This window comes from Triticum aestivum, chromosome 2B, assembly GCF_018294505.1.
Source record: "Triticum aestivum cultivar Chinese Spring chromosome 2B, IWGSC CS RefSeq v2.1, whole genome shotgun sequence".
Taxonomy (NCBI): Eukaryota; Viridiplantae; Streptophyta; class Magnoliopsida; order Poales; family Poaceae; genus Triticum; species Triticum aestivum.
In genome coordinates this window covers 2,967,421-2,973,909 of record NC_057798.1, presented here as the reverse complement: position 1 = coordinate 2,973,909, position 6,489 = coordinate 2,967,421, and positions in this window count along the sequence as shown.

Below are 6,489 nucleotides of genomic sequence, written 5' to 3'. Positions count from 1 at the left end.
CCGACCGCGATCACATCAACTTTGGAACCATTTCCCACGCGCATCGTCACCTCGTCCTTAGCCAATCTTCGCTTAATTCGTAGTCCCTGTTTTGAGTTGCAAATATTAGCAACAGAACCAGTATCAAATACCCAGGTGCTACTGCGAGCATTAGTAAGGTACACATCAATAACATGTATATCACATATACCTTTGTTCACTTTGCCATCCTTCTTATCCGCCAAATACTTGGGGCAGTTCCGCTTCCAGTGTCCAGTATGCTTGCAGTAGAAGCACTCAGTTTCAGGCTTAGGTCCAGACTTGGGTTTCTTCTCTTGAGCAGCAACTTGATTGCTGTTCTTTTTAAAGTTTCCCTTCTTCTTCCCTTTGCCCTTTTTTTTTGAAAATGGTGGTCTTGTTAACCATCAACACTTGATGCTCCTTTTTGATTTCTACCTCCGCAGCTTTTAGCATTGCGAAGAGCTCGGGAATAGTTTTGTTCATCCCTTGCATATTATAGTTCATCACGAAGCTCTTGTAGCTTGGTGGCAGTGATTGGAGAATTCTGTCAATGACACTATCATCAGGAAGATTAACTCCCAGTTCAATCAAGTGATTATTATACCCAGACATTTTGAGTATGTGTTCACTGACAGAACTATTCTCCTCCATCTTGCAGCTATAGAACTTATTGGAGACTTCATATCTCTCAATCCGGGCATTTGCTTGAAATATTAACTTCAACTCCTGAAACATCTCATATGCTCCATGACGTTCAAAACGTCGTTGAAGACCCGGTTCTAAGCCGTAAAGCATGGCACACTGAACTATCGAGTAGTCATCATCTTTGCTCTGTCAGACGTTCTTAACGTCGTCAGTTGCATCAGCAGCAGGCCTGGCACCCAGCGGTGCTTCCAGGACGTAACTTTTCTGTGCAGCAATGAGGATAATCCTCAGGTTACGGACCCAGTCCGTGTAATTTCTACCATCATCTTTCAACTTTGCTTTCTCAAGGAACGCATTAAAATTTAATGGAACAACAACACGAGCCATCTATCTACAAACAAACATAGACAAGCAAAATACTATCAGGTACTAAGTTCATGATAAATTTAAGTTCAGTTAATCATATTACTTAAAAACTCCCACTTAGACAGACATCTCTCTAGTCATCTAAGTGATCACGTGATCCAAATCAACTAAACCATGTCCGATCATCACGTGAGATGGAGTAGTTTCAATGGTGAACATCACTATGTTGATCATATCTACTATATGATTCACGTTCGACCTCTCGGTCTTCGTGTTCCGAGGCCATATCTGTATATGCTAGGCTCGTCAAGTATGACCTGAGTATTCCGCGTGTGCAACTGTTTTGCACCCTTATATTTGAACGTAGAGCCTATCACACCCGATCATCACGTGGTGTCTCAGCACGAAGAACTTTCGCAATGGTGCATACTCAGGGAGAACACTTCTTGATTATTAAGTGAGAGATCATCTTAAAATGCTACCGTCAATCAAAGCAAGATAAGATGCATAAAGGATAAACATCACATGCAATCAATATAAGTGATATGATATGGCCATCATCATCTTGTGCTTGTGATCTCCATCTTCGAAGCACCGTCGTGATCACCATCGTCACTGGCGCGACACATTGATCTCCATCGTAGCATCGTTGTCGTTACGCCATCTATTGCTTCTACGACTATCGCTACCGCTTAGTGATAAAGTAAAGCAATTACAGGGCGTTTGCATTTCATACAATAAAGCGACAACCATATGGCTCCTGCCAGTTGCCGATAACTTCGGTTACAAAACATGATCATCTCATACAATAAAATATAGCCTCACGTCTTGACCATATCACATCACAACATGCCCTGCGAAAACAAGTTAGACGTCCTCTACTTTGTTGTTGCAATTTTTACGTGGCTGCTACGAGCTTAGCAAGAACCGTTCTTACCTATGCATCAAAACCACAACGATAGTTTGTCAAGTTGGTGCTGTTTTAACCTTCGCAAGGACCGGGCGTAGCCACACTCGGTTCAACTAAAGTGAGAGAGACAGACACCCGCCGGTCACCTTTAAGCAACGAGTGCTCATAGCGGTGAAACCAGTCTCGCGTAAGCGTACGCGTAATGTCGGTCCGGGCCGCTTCATCTCACAATGCCGCTGAACCAAAGTATGACATGCTGGTAAGCAGTATGACTTATATCGCCCACAACTCACTTGTGTTCTACTCGTGCATATAACATCAACGCATAAAACCTAGGCTCGGATGCCACTGTTGGGGAACGTAGTAATTTCAAAAAAATTCCTACGTACACGCAAGATCATGGTGATGGCATAGCAACGAGAGGGGAGAGTGTCCGTCCACGTACCCTCGTAGACCGTAAGCGGAAGCGTTATGACAACGCGGTTGATGTAGTCGTACGTCTTCACGATCTGACCGATCCAAGAACCGAACGTACGGCACCTCCGAGTTCAGCACACGTTCAGCTCGATGACGATCCCCGGGCTCCGATCCAGCAAAGCTTCGGGGATGAGTTCCGTCAGCACGACGGCGTGATGACGATGATGATGCTCTACCGGCGCAGGGCATCGCTTAAACTCCGCGATGATATGACCGAGGTGGAATATGGTGGAGGGGGGCACCGCACACGGCTAAAGAACGATCCGTAGATCAACTTGTGTCTTATGGGGTGCCCCCCTGCCCCCGTATATAAAGGAGGGAGGGGGAGGTGCGGCCGGCCCCTTTGGGGTGCGCCTGGAGGAGTCCTACTCCCACCGGGAGTAGGACTCCCCCCTCTTGCCTTGGTGGAGAAGGAAAGGGGGGAGGGGAAAGAAGAAAGAGGGGCGCCGCCCCCCTTCCTTGTCCTATTCGGACTAGGGGGGAGGGGGCGCGCGGCCTGCCCTGGCTGGCCCTCCTCTTCTCCCTCATGGCCCACTAAGGCCCATTAACCCCCGGGAGGGTTCTGGTAACCCCCCGGTGTTCCGGTAAAATCCCGATTTCACCCGGAACCTTTCCGATGTCCAAACATAGGCTTCCAATATATCAATCTTTATGTCTCGACCATTTCGAGACTCCTCGTCATGTCCGTGATCACATCCGGGACTCCGAACAAACTTTGGTACATCAAAACTTATAAACTCATAATAAAACTGTCATCGTAACGTTAAGCGTGCGGACCCTACGGGTTCGAGAACTATGTAGACATGACCTAGAACCATTCTCGGTCAATAACCAATAGAGGGACCTGGATGCCCATATTGGTTCCTACATATTCTACGAAGATCTTTATCGGTCAAACCGCATAACAATATACGTTGTTCCCTTTGTCATCGGTATGTTACTTGCCCGAGATTTGATCGTCGGTATCCAATACCTAGTTCAATCTCGTTACCGGCAAGTCTCTTTACTCGTTCCGTAATGCATCATCCCGTAACCAACTCATTTGGTCACATTGCTTGCAAGGCTTATAATGATGTGCATTACCGAGAGGGCCCAGAGATACCTCTCCGACAATCGGAGTGACAAAAACTAATCTCGAAATACGCCAACTCAACATGTACCTTCGGAGACACCTGTAGTACTCCTTTATAATCACCCAGTTACGTTGTGACGTTTGGTAGTACCCAAAGTGTTCCTCCGGTAAATGGGAGTTGCATATTTCTCATAGTTACAGGAACATGTATAAGTCATGAAGAAAGCAATAGCAGTATACTAAACAATCAAGTGCTAGGCTAACGGAATGGGTCATGTCAATCACATCATTCTTCTAATGATGTGATCCCATTAATCAAATGACAACACATGTCTATGGTTAGGAAACATAACCATCTTTGATTAATGAGCTAGTCAAGTAGAGGCATACTAGTGACTATATGTTTGTCTATGTATTCACACATGTATCATGTTTCCGGTTAATACAATTCTAGCATGAATAATAAACATTTATCATGATATGAGGAAATAAATAATAACTTTATTATTGCCTCTAGGGCATATTTTCTTCACAATGGCCCACGTGGCCCGGCCGGCCCCCGGGCTCACGAACCGGGTCCAATGCCCCCATTGGTCCCGGTTCTGGATTGAACGGGACTAATGGGCTTACCTGGCCTGGACCATTGCCCCCTTTTCTACTAGTGAGAGCGCCCACTGCTCGACTACAAAGTTGTGGTTCGCCATGGCAATGGCCACCACGGCATCCTCGCTAGTTCGCTCGTCATAGATTTGGCCCTCCGCCAGCCGTTGCTGCTCGAGGAGGAAGAAGCTGTAACACTATGCTCCTCCTACGCCTGCCGAAATGCCAACATTGGGGCCGGTCCCGGCTGCTCCTTCGTCATTGTGACGTTGAAGTGCGTCTGCGCCTGCTCCATGGTGCAGCTGGTAGGGATCGGCGCGGGCGGCGGCACCGAGTCATCGTGGGAGAGCCCATGTCCATCATGGGTTTGTCTTCATCGGAGACCTCCGAGGAGCTGGCCGGTATGCTGGCCTCTATCTGCCTGGCACGACGGCTTTGCTAGGCGGCCGCAAGGGCGGCCACCTAGTGCTTCTGCTCCACCAAGAAGCTCTCCCACAACGCGTTCCCGCATGCGGTCATGGCGGATGTGGTGCACAGGAGGAGGTTGTGGAGCGGATGTGGTGTGGTGGTTTGAGCCAAATGTGCCCGCCTTTAAATAACAAATGTGGTGAAGCCAAGCGTCCGGGTGTGTCAATCCGTGGGCGTCGGAGTTGGTTTCTAGCGTCCGAATGTGTCAATGCGTGGGCGTCGGAGTTGGTTTCTCGGCCGGTGTGCCTGTTTAATGGCGACCGGCGGACGGACGTGCATTGTGCAAAGCGGACTAGATAAAGGCAACTGGCTTCGAGCGGGAAAGCACACGAGCGAGGGAGAGAGTTTTGGATGGATAAGTATTGCCGGAAGCGGGCATGCCAACGGTCTGGACACTCGCAAAAGCCCTTGGGTTTGCATCCGGTTTGCGGGAAAAAGAACATCCAGACTAGCCAGCGGACGGATACAAACCATATTGAATGGCAAAACACACCCGAACCACGTGGTTTGAAAATATGCGGACGATTTGAGAGTGCGAGTTGAAGCTAGTCCGTGCCGATGTGTATTTTAGGATTACTCATCTCCTCGGTTTCATAGGCCTCCGTATTTTGCTTCGTTATAACATGCACGAAGCGTGGTCAATACTGGTAATCATACACGTGCAACGGACCTGCTGTGAGCATATTATTCTCTATCTAAGATCAGACGCAAAGAACGCACTCGCGTGGCAGGACAGCAGGACAGAGCTGCGGCCAGTGTCCTGCTATTTTAAAATATTTGGACATTGCCGGAGCATAAAACCGTGTTTAAAAAAATGTGAACACTTATTTAATTCCCTGAAAATTATTTAGGAAAAGTGTGTGTATATTTTTAAAAGACATGTGTACATTTTAAAAACTATGCATTACTTTTAGACATGTGTATATTACTTGGTGTTACTTTAGTAAAGTTGTACTAAAGCAACAAAAAATAATATGGATCAGATGGAATATACTTTCTATGAATAAATTTTTGAAATTATGATTTTTAGAAAGCATGAATTTTTTTGGGAAAATGTTAAACATTTTTCAAAAGAGTTGAAACTCCAAGAAATAAGAAAAAGAAAAAAGGAAAAGGTATAAAAAAATAAAACTGGAAGAACACCTGTGGAAACAAACAGAAATAACAACACCAACCAGACAAATCACTATGAAACCTATGGAAAAAAATTGATTAGAAAGAAGATCACTTATCCTCTCCTCCTATTGGAGCCTGGCACATGACGCCGCCCCTGTGTATTTGCTGACCAATTTGACACAATAACCTTCAAATAGGGAATACCTATTTAGCGCTCGCGCGTCACTAGCTTGATGGGCCGTGGCCTAGCAGCGGTAGCTCGCCTGCTCCTCTCACGTTGCTAGCTAGCTTAAAGAACCAGCAACCGCTGGTTTTTTGGGCGGCTAAAAAAAGGCTGGCTTTTTGAAAAAAAACAGGTTTTTTGGAAGATTTGAAATTTTTCACAAAATCATAAAGCAATCACGTATTTTAAAAAGATGATCTATAATTTTTTAAATATTAAACAATTACCAAAATGGTCATGGGTTAATATTGTCAATTTAAAAATATTCATGAGTTATGAGAAATGTCCACTATTCGGAAGGAATGTGATGAATTTTTAGAAAATATTCAAAAATTTGAAAAAAATTTATTTGTACGAAAAATTATTGAAGAATTTACAAATATGCAGAAATTTTAAAATGGTCATTACTGTTATAAAAAAAGAGGAGAAAAAAATCATGGAAAAAACTGAACAAAACAACAAAAAGAGAAGGGTGAAAAGGTTGTAAAAATCGGTGAAAAAGACGCCACAAAAACATAGAGGAAGAACAAAAGGAAAATCCAAGGGATGTGGTAGGAAAAACATATAGGGATTGACTATTCGTCACCCTGAGTGAGGAATAGTTATTCTCTC